The sequence below is a fragment of the Sinocyclocheilus anshuiensis genome, unplaced genomic scaffold (assembly GCF_001515605.1).
Source record: "Sinocyclocheilus anshuiensis isolate Anshui unplaced genomic scaffold, SAMN03320099.WGS_v1.1 scaffold1640, whole genome shotgun sequence".
Classification (NCBI taxonomy): domain Eukaryota; kingdom Metazoa; phylum Chordata; class Actinopteri; order Cypriniformes; family Cyprinidae; genus Sinocyclocheilus; species Sinocyclocheilus anshuiensis.
The window spans coordinates 36,687-49,956 of NW_015555883.1; the positions used below are offsets into that span (position 1 = coordinate 36,687).

General features: G+C 37.2%; 1 protein-coding gene across 3 annotated transcripts in view; it reads left to right on the forward strand.

Annotated features, from left to right (window-relative positions):
• Positions 1 to 5,493: 5,493 nt before the first annotated feature.
• LOC107675831 (plasma membrane calcium-transporting ATPase 1-like) overlaps positions 5,494 to 13,270 on the forward strand; it is a 138,346-nt gene continuing 130,569 nt past the window's right edge. The window contains exon 1 of one of the 3 annotated variants that reach the window (XM_016470304.1): positions 5,494 to 6,176. The gene's annotated coding sequence lies outside the window, so the exon portion shown is untranslated. Of the gene's footprint in view, positions 6,177 to 6,715; positions 6,839 to 13,270 lie in introns of those variants that run through there. The other 2 variants (XM_016470302.1, XM_016470303.1) reach the window with 2 other exon arrangements.

The following is a 13,270-nucleotide window of genomic DNA, read 5'->3' on the forward strand; positions in this document are numbered from 1 at the left end:
GGACATGAGAAAGGGTGTTAATGGAGGGAATTTTTAACCTCTGAGCTTTCACATCACATGGACGACACTCTTTAGGGCGTTAATCTGGGCCAAAACTATGTGTATATGTGCTTCACGTTGTGGTGCTTTAGTGTTAGAGGCATGAATGTGTCAGGCAAATAAAATGTTGCCAAGAAGAACTGGAATGATTTTTTGGAATGAAAATGGCAGTATGTGTTCAGTACTTTCAAGTTGGGTTTGTTAAATAAATTTAGAAGATACGTTCCTCAAAAACAAAAGTACTATGCAAATAAAGATATACCTACAGTAGAGACTGCAAATGTCAATATTTCCATGAAAAAAGGGCAGAGATTATAAATCCTATCTGTTTGTCTACAGTATGTTTACATTATGTAAACCCTTTCAGTATGTGATAAGTGCTGTTGAGAGTGATTTGATGGAAACTTTAGATCCAAAGGCTGACAGGTCTGCCTCATCAACCAGCTGATCTAAAACCATCACAGATACATTAGGAAAGAGCAGCTAAATGGCTCGAATTGTTCTGCAAAAAGATAAAGAAAGGTTTCAAGTAACTTTAAATCTAAGGAAAGGGTTTCAGAAAACATTTTCAAAGCTAAGCTTTTTAGTTTTTCTTGGCAGCTTTCTTCAGTAGGGTGCCAGCTACAGTGAGACAAATCATGCCACAGACTGTGTGTGCATATCGGAGGCAAAACCCTAACACCCAAGAGCCCTGTTTTCTGAAGACTCCCTCTAGAGAAATTCATAAATAATAAAACAAACTACATTGCTTTTGCACTGACAGATAAACAGTGTGCCTTCTTTCTGCAGTCATCCTTATAGCTGACACTGTGCATGACGTGATCCTCGATTTTTTTCATCCTATCTATGAATTTATTTAAACATACTTTAAAACATACATTTTTGGGGGGATGTAAAGTGAAAAATCAGGAATAACTGTCAAAGAAAAAATATATTCTATTCTTGGATTTTGCATAATCATTTATTATTATTGTTATTTCTTATATAAAATAAATACAAATATATATTTTAACAAAATGACTTTACAGCTTATTAATCTTTGAAAAACAATTGTCCATCAAATAAAAATGCTGTAACCCACAAACAATAATGAATGAATACGTACATTCATACATAGTGGGTCAAAGACGTTAAGATGTCCGCATCAAAAGAAATTTACAAAAGTGATTTTATGTCCATAGAAAGCACATTAAATGCGAGTAAAGTGTCTACATTTAAGGTTTCAAATAAGTTTTTGAAGAGTAAAATTTCAAACTTTGGTTGAAATAATGTTCCATTGTCATTCAGTGTAACAATTATAGTTATGTCAAAATTCAAAAAACATGCTTATTCTGACATGTGCATATTAAAATATATAAAAGAATGAGTGAGCATATTAAATTGTATTGGGTTTTAAATGAGTAAAAAAATATTACTGACAAATGGACAAAACCTAGGATAGTGGCAAATTTAAAAATGTAAAAATAACAACTAATTAGTATTTGGGGTGAAGGTAATTCGTTTTTTAATATGTCATAAATTGATTTTTGTTGTAAATATGCCTGACAAAATTGTTACACTGAATGACATTTTAGTGGGTGTCTTCTGTAAATCAGGGGAAAATGTATGACATTTATTTTTTGCTCAGAAAAACAAAAATACAATTACATTAAACAGAAAACTTTTTCATTTTTTTTTTTTTTTTTTGGAAAAACAACAACAATTTAAAGCAGTATTGTTTTTGTTTAAACCTTTTTTCGTCTTTGACCCATAAACAGATTACATCATAGAGAGTACACCTGTCCTGCAGACCCTCCTGACTGTGTGGCAAGGTAAGTCTCTTTAAATATTTGAAAATTTGACCTTGTGACAAGGCAGTGTTAATTCTGGTTGTAAAATGTCATGTCATGTTGTGAAAAATAGATTTAAAAAATATTTTTTGTAGTAATAAAGATTGTGGTCATTCACATGTATTTAAGATGTGCAGAAAATATTTAGCATGAATACAAAAGGTACATTACAAATAACTTAATTCAATAATTTGGCACATGTGTTTTAAACTGAAACCCCAATATACATGTATGAAGAATTGCAGTTTAAAAATAGCCCAGTCACTTCATTTAAATATTATTATAATTTTAGATTATTGAACTATTGAACATTGCAATAAACCTACAGCAAAAAAAAACAAAAGCACCAAGAGAACATCACGGTAGAAAATACAGTATTCATTTCAACTGCTTTGGATTTTATGTTCTCCTGATCAGTACTTATGACCCTGCACTGTTACAGCCCATTTTCTTTCTCTAATATTTGGCAAATGAGGATGTAAAGGCAATATTTTAACACACAAAGGAAAACTACAATTGAGAAAAGCCGTTAAGGCTTCAGGCTGACATCTCATTTACTGTTTGCCTTCGCAAACAGTAAATTTCCTCTTGTCTCTGGATGGGCTGCCTACTTACTCTGCCCTTGGACGTTTTTTTTGCAGTTTTGGGACTCCTGTAGCTTCCGCAGATCATAAAAAACACAAACTCAATACATTTATTTTCATATTTGGAATACTTATAACTCTACAAAGATGTTTTTTGAACTGCTCTCATCAACAAGTTTGTCCTTTGGTGCGTCTTTGAGTCATTTGGGTGCTTTAATAGCGCAAGCAAAAACAGGCTGTTTATTTGAGAGCTCTGTTTAAAAGACTCCATTACAGAGATGAATATCATTACTATAACAGAGTGAGGGCTGTTTGTCTTAATTGTTTAGTTAATTGACCTTGCAGAGCTGGTTCATGAGACCTAAAAGAGGCAAGACTATTTTTATGGCACAACTGAGATGAACAATAAGGTTTGAATGAATCATCTTTTAGCCCATTAGCAATGAAGGCCCATACATCATAAGAAAGCATTGCATTTGTCACTTTAAAGGGGTCATATGATGTTGCTAAAAAGAACATTATTTTGTGTATCAAAGTTGTTGTACTTCCTCAGCAACCAGCACGGATCAGCTCCAGGCATGACGAAGCGGATATCGTCCTCTTTTGGAAGGCCAAACAAAGTAGTTTCGCTTTCACAACGAAACACACAGCGCCTTCACGACATGGCGGCGGCAACAACAATACTACAGCGAGAATAAAAGCTACGCCTTCTTTCTTTGCGTGAACATTTGGGCTGCGTTATGCAAATCTTCCCACATAGTGACGTAGACATGTGAGGGAGTGTTAGAACGAGCCATTTTAGGTAGGCGTGGCTGACTCTTAACTTTTATAAAGAATATCTCTTTGGATTTGAGACTTTAGTCTTTGCAACTTTACAGATCTCCTTTATGCACCAAGAGCTTGTAATACTCCAAAGAGAAAGGAAAAATTGAAATCGCATCATATGACCCCTTTAAAGAACATCTTTGACCATCTGTGCATGTGGCTGTACTGTAGCCCTCATACATCATCATCCATCCTATGTGTGTTTGGTAGGAGGACAATCAGCGGTTTATTTTTGGCTGCCGGCTGCATTCTCCAACCTTCTGCCATCTGCTGCTGCCACAACACCACTTGTATCAAATGTAAATATGCCATTCTGAAATCAGATCTATGAGTTACAGGAGCAAAAATAAGGCACACAATGTCCTTTGGGATGTCTCCCTATGCTTCACACCATACATGTCAAGTTTCTCCTTTCCAAGGGGGACACCCTGCCTGTGTAAATACTGGTATGTAAAATAGCCTTGAGCAAGGACATGAAGGGTAGACAAACAAATAACAGAAAACCAAATACAGCAGATGATTATTTACAATTATGCCATTGAAGGAACACTGATATTAGTTTTGCAACACTCTATTCGGTCTGTGAACTTTTAAGTGGTGCCTCAAGATGCAAGGAGAAGAAGATTACAACATAAAGTTTTAGTTCTCCTTAGCATCTAAATAAATTATGACTTTGCACAGTGTTACACGGCTGATGTAACAATATCATCAGCCGTGGGGATCTAATTTTATAAAATGTCTGTGCACCAATGCAACATTTCGACCTCTTGGTTTTCATCAGGACTGAGTGGTTGAAATTTATTTGAATATAATTTTGGAGTAATGATATCAGTGTGAAGTTTCACCCTTTTCAATCTGTGTTGGTTGCATTGTGCCCTATCTAGCTGACATGGATCCGAATTTCATATTCAAGCATCTATGTGACATTCAGGTGAGTATCTTCCCTGTCCTATCTTGCTGCTTCAATTTCTGTCTTCTGTTAAGCCGTAATAACATATTCTTAGTACTTTCATCTCAGAAAGGCAAAGGGTTTTATTTTTAAAACAGGATTACAGCTTTTCTATGTAAACTAAACAGTGGCAATTGCACTATAATTGTGATACTCATAAGGCCTCAGCCTCATTATAAATGCTACAGTTACAGAACCGTCCAAGGAATAAAAACATATATGAATCTCAAAAGACATGGTGCAGTCACCCTTTCAAGAGTATGCAATAATGACAGAATTATAGGTAACCATGGCTACCAAACAGTAATGGGCCACCTGTGGGCTACTGGTTCAGTGAGGAAGCCCGAATGAGCTTAGTTTCAAAACACTGATGAGATTGGATGTCTGGATATAATAGAAATGCTGTTTGTTCACCACTATGTAGGCCTATTTGACTACACTTCTCTTGTATCATGTTACAATTCTCAGTTATCATGCCCTTAGTCACCAAAAAAAAAAAAAAAAAACGTAGTTTACAGTCAATCCCAAGTAGTTTGAGCAGCTGCCAAATAGGTCTCTCCAATGCCCAAAACCATGTTGAAATAGACTAAAATCCAAAATATGATTTTAGTTCTTCTTCTTTTGCATTTATATTTATTGGACATTGGCAACCCAACTTAAGATGCATTTCCGCCACCTAACGGACTGGAGTGATGCCAATTTTGGTTGCTAAATAAGGACTACAATTGCCATCTGACTAGTCAAGCACATAAACACACATCCTTGTGGTAGTTGTAGTACTTCAGTAGAAACTTGTTGCAAACTTATTTTTTTCAATAAATACGGCTGTAAAATTCACATTTGAAGTAGGCTATCGCTAATTTACGTTCCACAAAAAAATGAGAAAGTGTCTTTAAGTAGCATCAACCGCAAAACTTTATTTTTAATCATAAACCCAAAACCGCTATAAAAATCTAAATAGGCCTAATATAAAAATAAATAAAAGTTGCTGGCTGGAAAATGCTAAATCTCTTCTGATTTCCAGGACTACAAATTAAACAGCTCTATTTAGCGACACCGCTGGCTTTATGAGTAAAATCAGGGTCTTTTCCAACCATCTGTAAATATTCTTCTAATCGTGTAAAAATATCCCTGTTCCACACCACTGCGTCCATAGTTACATATCTGGCTTTATAATTTACCCTGTCTAGCAACTCGAGGTGGTAGGAATTCCAATATCTGACCATTCATTTGCTTCAATTTTCCTTATGATCCACCTTAAATGACTGATCCCACACAAGTCCCTCCCTCTCCGCCGCAGCTCTCCCAGCCCTCAGACTGAATCTTTATCTTCCCTCTTTCGATTCCCAGCCACGGCGACCAGTGATTTAAACTGTCTTTTTCGTTGCGCGGTGAAAGGTTGCGTTTATCCGCGCTTTTCCCGGCGGGCAACAAATAGAGCAGTTAATACGTAGAAAACAAGATTGAAAACCAAACAAAACTTGGATCTGTTGCGTTTGCGTTCCGTAACCAAAGCGGAACATTCCTCGATCTCTCTTGTGATTATTTCCTCTTTTCTCTGGACGAGAAAAAGCTGTTGGATTGGTTCGAGCAGACGGGCTTCTTACTTCTCAGCGGCGTGATATAAGAAGTTTATATACGTTTTTAGCCTAAACGCGGAGGTCACATTCTACATGTAGGAAAAGCGACCAATTCCATCCTGCTGGTTGACTGGCACCAATTCTAAAGTTAGTTTCCAGATGCAGAGTAAACAAACACGGGTTGTACGCGAAGAAAGACATTGCCTATCCGCGCAAGCGTTTACTTACAGACGTTTTGCGTCTTTCTTCATTGGGAGTTTTGAGGAGAAGGCTTGTTTTTGAGGAGCAGAGCTTGTTTCTCGATGCACTGAATGAGGAGGAACGCCCCATGTGCGGCTTTCACTCTTTCTGACAACCCTTCAGACCCAAGGTAGGTTTATTTTTCCTGTTTTATTCTACTCATTTCCTTCACTTTGATTTTCCTATCCACAGGTGTGCGCCTGCATGTTGCATCTTGTTCCTCAGAGCCGCGCCGTATTTGTTCACGAGACGTGTTTTTGCCGGTTGCAAGTAATACTTTCTGCAGTGAGCAATTTAATCGTTTACAGATATTACACTAGTTCAACTGTGAAAATTGCTTTTTGTTGGTATTCCAGTAACGTCTCAATTTCATGTGAACGCTACGCTTATCGTTCTTGATCTTATTTATGTGTGTATGTATTAGCGTATTTTAGTGCCATTTCATCATTTCTGTCAGTGCAGTCATATTACGTTGAGGTCTGCACGTTCTCCAGTACTGGCTAATAGGGTCTTTTAATGGGCAGAAATAAACGGGTACATTTCACGTGAAGAGAAATGAAGACTGCTGATTGATAAAGAGGTAATCAGTCGATCCCTCTGACGTCACCCCCTTGGGTAAAGTCCACCGCGCCTCTCTCGCGCCTCTCTGGGTGTGTCCTCGCGCTATTGCGTCGAAAGGGAAACCCTGCAATTTGTTCCCCGCGAGGAGCTTCGATTCTCTGTCCTGTGAGGAGAACAAAACCTGCCCAGTTGTGTCAGAAAGAGAAGAACACGAGGCACGTCGGCTTTCTGGTTTGTGTTATGTTAAAGTACGAATGTTAAATTAAGATTCGTTTGCGATATTGACGGTTTGAAGATCTCCGTCACCGGGTGTCTTGTGATCGTTAGCCTCAGCAGCCTGAGGAGATGATAAAACGGTGACATTAGTCGTGACAAATGGCTTTAAAATATCAAAATACGATATAAGCCCCCCCCCCCCATTACAACAGTTTTTAATATTAAAGAGGTAGTAATTCAGGTAAAAATGAACGTTTAGCAGAACGCCTCAGTTACTATTGACTTCTATTGTATGTTTTCCCATACAATGAGAGTGAATGTGAGGCTGTCATTCTGACAAACATCCTTTGTGTTTCACAGAAGAAAATGAGTCAAACAGGTTTTACACAACATTATTGTAAAATTATTTCATTTTTGGAGGAGCTATTCGCCGTTGATAATGTATATTTTGTGTACATGGTACTCTCGTGAAGGCCACTTGAGGACTTCTGACCCTCAAAATGTCAGGTTATGTTTATTGTTTTTAGGTTTAAACTTGTTTTTCCCTCTGGCAAAAATGTTATCTTGATGTTTTGGAGGGCTGATAGTCCTGTGAGACAAATCATAGCAGGTTAGTTTGTTTACCATGTCACATTCACAAAGTCTCTTTGTGTGGAAACTGGAAAGCCACCTTATTGTTTTAAGGCCCAGAGGGGATGTTCACAAGCTAATCTTTTGCTGGTGTGAGGATGATTTATTTTGTGGAAATTTAGGAGAGATGTTTAGTATGCCCACAAAATAATCAGAAGAGAAAGGTCAGTCCTTATGAAATATGCTGTGATCACATTTAAGCCTATCCCTGCAGGTCCACCATAATCCAGGAGAATCCATCCCATGGCTGAAGGATTGTTGTCAACCAAGTGAGAGTGATTGAAACTCATTGAGATCACTGTGTCATCTGATAGATTAGCAAACAGTACGCTCGTTATGTGTTTAAATGTGGGAGTGCTGTAGTGTGTTTGCACAAATACCATTCGTGTTTCAAGGGAATTTAGTAAATATTTTTCTCGAGGACATCAGTAAGCAGATATCACAGCCGAACAACCACTTGTGTATGCGTTCATGTGTGTGGGTGTGCTTGTGCATGCTTTAAACTTGACATAACCTGTAGGGTGGGGGTGTTTGGAACTATCAAGAAGTTTTCTTCTCTAGTTATTACTCCAGCCGACTGATGCAATTTATTGTTGTGCATATCAAGCTGTGTTTACCCTGCTGAGCATCTGTTCCTTCGAATTAGGGGAGAATTGTACTGTTCAGCCTCCCTCCTCAGACATGGGCGATGGTAGTAATGTCAGCCTATACCGTGACTCAGGTCTCAGTGGTGTGACTACTAGCTATAAATGGGGTAGCTATATCTACTAGCTCAGACTGTTGTGTTAAAAATATGACTAGAGGCACTTAATGAGCAGTGGGGGATTGTTTAGCGTGAAACAGTGTGGGGGATGTACCTGTTGAATTGGGCTAAAATGGAAAATAAGGCCTTCGTTAGTGGAAGTAGAAGATCCTGCATGCTGTCGCATAAGGATAAAATTTCAGGTAAATCTCATCAAAACGTGCTCTGGTATCATTTCATTGAAAAAGCTGGAGAAATAATGTATTTAGAAATTTGTCTAAAGGAAATGAAGCCTAATTTTGGGACCCTCAAAACATTTAGCATTTTGACATTGTCTAATTACAAGTAATTACTGCCGGCTCTTAAATTCAAATTACCATTGTGCATTTGGACGTTTTGTAACATTTTGAATTTCCAAATTCTCAAATTTGCAATTGGATTCTCATTACTGTATTATTATTTAAAAAAAAATTTTTTTTTTACTGTACACTTTAAAAAAAAAAAATCAGCATACGTTTCTGTATTATGGTAATGAGGATAGCAGGAGGTGCTTTAAAGTCAGATGTTGTGAATAGGCCTGTCATGATAACAACTTTTTGTTGTGCGATATATTGCCCCAGAAATAATTGCGATAAGCGATATTATTGTCATTTTAAAGACCATTTTATGCCACTGAATATATAATCGTAATGTAACAGCATAATAATGCAAGGCGGCCTACACACTTCCAAATGACAATAAACTTTTAATTTGTAAGAATATTTAGATCATGGAAATTAAGTATCAAAATATTAGATACCTTAAAAAACCTGAATAAATAGTAAATAAACATTTTCTAACAAAAAGTGCAAAGTAACAAAAAAAGAAAAATGCACAAAGAAGCATTTTTTAAATTAGAACTAGCACCTCATGACTACACCACGTTATGTACGAGAAGCTGCAAAAGACACAGGCGCAAGTGGAATGTACAAAACATGATGACATTAATTTTAATATATTGAAGAAAATGTTTTAATTCAATTTAATTATATTTAAAGTAAATATAATGGGCGATATATTGCGTCACCGAAAATTATTGAGGTCATGTACATATATTGCGCGATAAGTCGATATATTGATTATTGCGACAGGCCTAGTTGTGAATGTGATTGTCTTCCATATTGTGATGTATATCCGAATAAAACGGCTTTTTGAACGATAAAAAAATGTATGGCAGGGCTTGGTTTTGTCCATTGGTAATTGATTGGATTGTTGTTGTTTGCTAATTGCTGTGATCTCATGTGAGTGGTAGATTGCTGGAGAGGAGAAATTATTGTCCCATTTTTGCAACAGTGTAAACGTCATCAGAGTAGACAAGAAGTGATTGAAAAGTGTGTGCGTGTGGGGGGTGTTATTTATATTTATTAAAGATTACGAGGTCACATGAATAAATAATGAAGGAATGAAGGAAGGAAGTTTCGACCAGAAATGTTCGTTCCTTTTGATTATGGGTTAAAGAGCAGGTCATATGGGTTTTTGAAAAATATCTTTTTTGCACGTTTCTAATGTAGCAATCCTTCAATTTAAACAGTCTGCAAAGTTGTTAATCAAAAAAGTGCATGATAAATAAATATATTGTCAGGGGTGCACATACGTTTTTCAGCCTGGTTCTAATATGAGAACCTGGAGATTTGGTTTGGTCCTCGCACGGCGGCACATGGTGTGACCCATCAAATATAACTATAAAAAATAAATTAATAATAGTGATACTATTATTGCACTTTATTTAGTAAAAAAAAAAACAAAAAAAAAAAACTAAATAATAAAGTGTGATAATACTATTTTATTTAAAAATAAAAAGGGAGTATTGTATACAAACACAATTATTTTATAGTAAACTTAAAAATAAAATGCTAAATATTTTTATTATTTTTATTATTATTTTAATTTGAAGCTTAATTATTATTTTTAATTTGAATTATTTGAATTTTTCATTTTCAAACTTAAAATCAGCAAGCTTTTATTTTGGCGGGTTGCCGGCAAGTAAGTATATGCGCTTCTGGGTTTAACGCTGCCGATTGTCACAGTTTTGCATTGTGCTTTGAAAACGTTAGCCTAGATTTATGCTTTCAGTTTGAATAGAAATCTTGTACTGTACAGTTTGTCAATCTAAAATGGTAATTGTTCATTAATAGCTGTCAACCATGTCAGTACGCAAATGCACGCTCTGAACTAATTTACACAGCGCATTTCTTGTTTTGGTCATGCATGCGGACCTGCGGACCACTTATGTGCACCCCTGGATATTGTCTCTCAAAAGAAAGAGTCGAATCTGAACCGCCTTAACGAGTCGTCAAATTTTCGAATCTTCTGCCTGATACCTATATACATCACAAGATAACACATTTGCATAATCCCTGCCTGCCCGCGAAATACGAACACTCTGACCTGCCCACAAACACTTCCGCTAGTTAGTGTGTTTACATCATGACGAGAAGCACTGTGTTTTCAGCCTCACTGGGTATTTTAACAGAGTTCCCACACGTGCACCTCAAATAAGTAAATAATAATTAATGCAATAAAACTGCTGTCACATCATGTAAAGTACCACATACAAAGTTTAAACTTACCACTGAGAAACGTCCTGATCAAGTCATGCTTACGATGGAGTTTCCGGTTGAGCGACTGCATCGGTATCATCCTCTGACTCAGGCTCGAATTGATAAGGTAATATCGATGCCTTTTTTGTAACCTTATAGCATCTTTGTTTACAAGTAACCCTCCGGAGCAAAAAATTAATTATGGTAATGGGCGTTTCCGACACCCATTGTATATGGAAAGACCAATCACAGACTTGGCCAGCTGGAAGGAAGGAGTTTACACGAATCTTCTGTTTTGAACGAATCGTTTCCAAATCATTGAAAAATGATTCTAATATTAAACCTGTTGCAGGGGACTCCAACACAATATTAGGACACTTTAAAATACCATATAACCTGCTCTTTAATAAGTGAATCTCACAAATTGTCTTAAGAACATGTCCAGATCATATTTTAACTTTTATTTAAAGCAGGCCACCAAATGAGATTTTGAATGAATGTATGCAGTAATATATCCTTGGCAGAGCAATAGAACCAATGTTTTTTTTCCTTAGCTGTTTCTGAACAATTAAGGCAGACACTCAGTTGCCGTTCTATTACACATTAACATTATCTTGCTTCAAAAAAAGTTGTTTCCTGCTTGCTGCTTTTTCATTCTGTGCCAGCAGGATGTTACACAGATTTCTTTCGCATTGTTTGCCCTGTAGTTTGCTTGTATTTAGGACATTAGCACTGCTAAATAGGAGAACATTTGTACCAGGGTTAAGTGTGGCAGTGTAATGATTACAGAGGTCAGGTGATTCTTAGCATCTGTGTGTTGTTTTCCTCTCTTCTGTCAGATGCATGCTCAGGTTTGACGGCAAAACAGTGTGACCAATGAACCTTGCAGGGATGCCGCGAGTCACATTGGCTCAGCTTGGGTGAAATGGTGAATGCGCAAATAAATGCATAAATATGTAATTTTGCATTAGCGGTGGGGTTCCGTGGAGCGTGGATGCATGTGGAAGTGAGGTTGCCCGGCATGGAGTGGCAGGAGAAAGATCTCTGCTGACTGAGATAAAGAGAGGGACCTCCCTGTAACAGATGCTCATATACTCGTTCGCCTGGAAAAACAAACATGCTTTTTTATTTGTATGTTCCAATCACAGTGAGCTTCAACACTTGTGTTGTTATCACTGGGAAGATGTACCCCCGAAGATGTGCTTTTTTTCATCTAGTTTTTTTTCCCCCTCTTGCCTTCATTCAATTACTGCATTACTCTTTCCCTCCCTATTCTTTTCTGTCTCTATTTGTCTTTCACCCTCCCACTTCTGTGTGATGTTTAATGGAATACTAGGGGTGTGTTTGTGTGTACGATGATGTTTGAGTGTGTGTGATTGCTGGTGATTCAGCAGTCTTTAACTGTGTTTGCAGTTGCATCAATAGCTAGTAAGCGAAGCGATTGTGTATCCTTAACAGTGTTGGGCAAGTTACTCTGAAAATGTAATCAAATTACTGATTACTCCTTTTAAAAGTAATCACGTTACTTTTCTGATTACTTAATTTCAAAAGTAATTAGTTACATTACTAGTTACGTTACTTTTTTCTCCATGAAATTTATGAAATCCCAGCATACACGCTCCCGATAAATATTTGTTATTAAAGCATCAACATTCACAGAACACTTGTTTTTAACTAAAGCAGCGGCTGCTGCGTGCATGGTTTGGCATGGCAGAATACCAGCAAAGAGCGCTGCATTTATAATCTCTAAAAGACATCTCAGTTCATCACAATCTCACAAATCTCTGTTATAACACAATAAATATAAGCATAATGAAGCTTTCATAATGTCTACAATGCGTGTGTTATAATGAGAGGATTCGTGAGCACGCAAATTTCAGCACTGCATTGCTCAATGCTGCAAACACGTGCTACAGCCTAAATAGAAACTCTGCATATACTTGCACCTGTTAATCGTTTATATTTTATATTGGTTCATGTTGCTTTTGTGCAATAGATGAATAACAATTTATTTGTTTTAGATATTTAATGTTTAGATATTTCTATTTTGCGGGAGTCCCGTGAATCATTTTATTCTTCCGCATCCCGCACACACACGAGCGTCTACCCGCCCGCAGCAGCACTCGCACATCTTGTCCCACGCCGCACTCTGTTGCGTATAGAGACCTCGGCTTGTAACTATACTCTAATTACTATTTTGAAAATTATAACGCGTTAAATTACTCCGTTACTAAAAAAGTAATCAAATTACAGTAACGCGTTCCAAAGTAATGCGTTACTGCCCAACACTGGTCCTTAAAGGGGTCATATGATGCGATTTTCAATTTTTCCTTTCTCTTTGGAGTGTTACAAGCTCTTGGTGCATAAAGAAGATCTGTAAAGTTGCAAAGACTCAGTGCTGGTCACTGAGGGAATACATCAACTTCGCGTTGTGGATCACCGGATCGGCTTTCACCGTGGACGAAGCGGAGTCCAGCCCGGGGTCGTCACATGTGG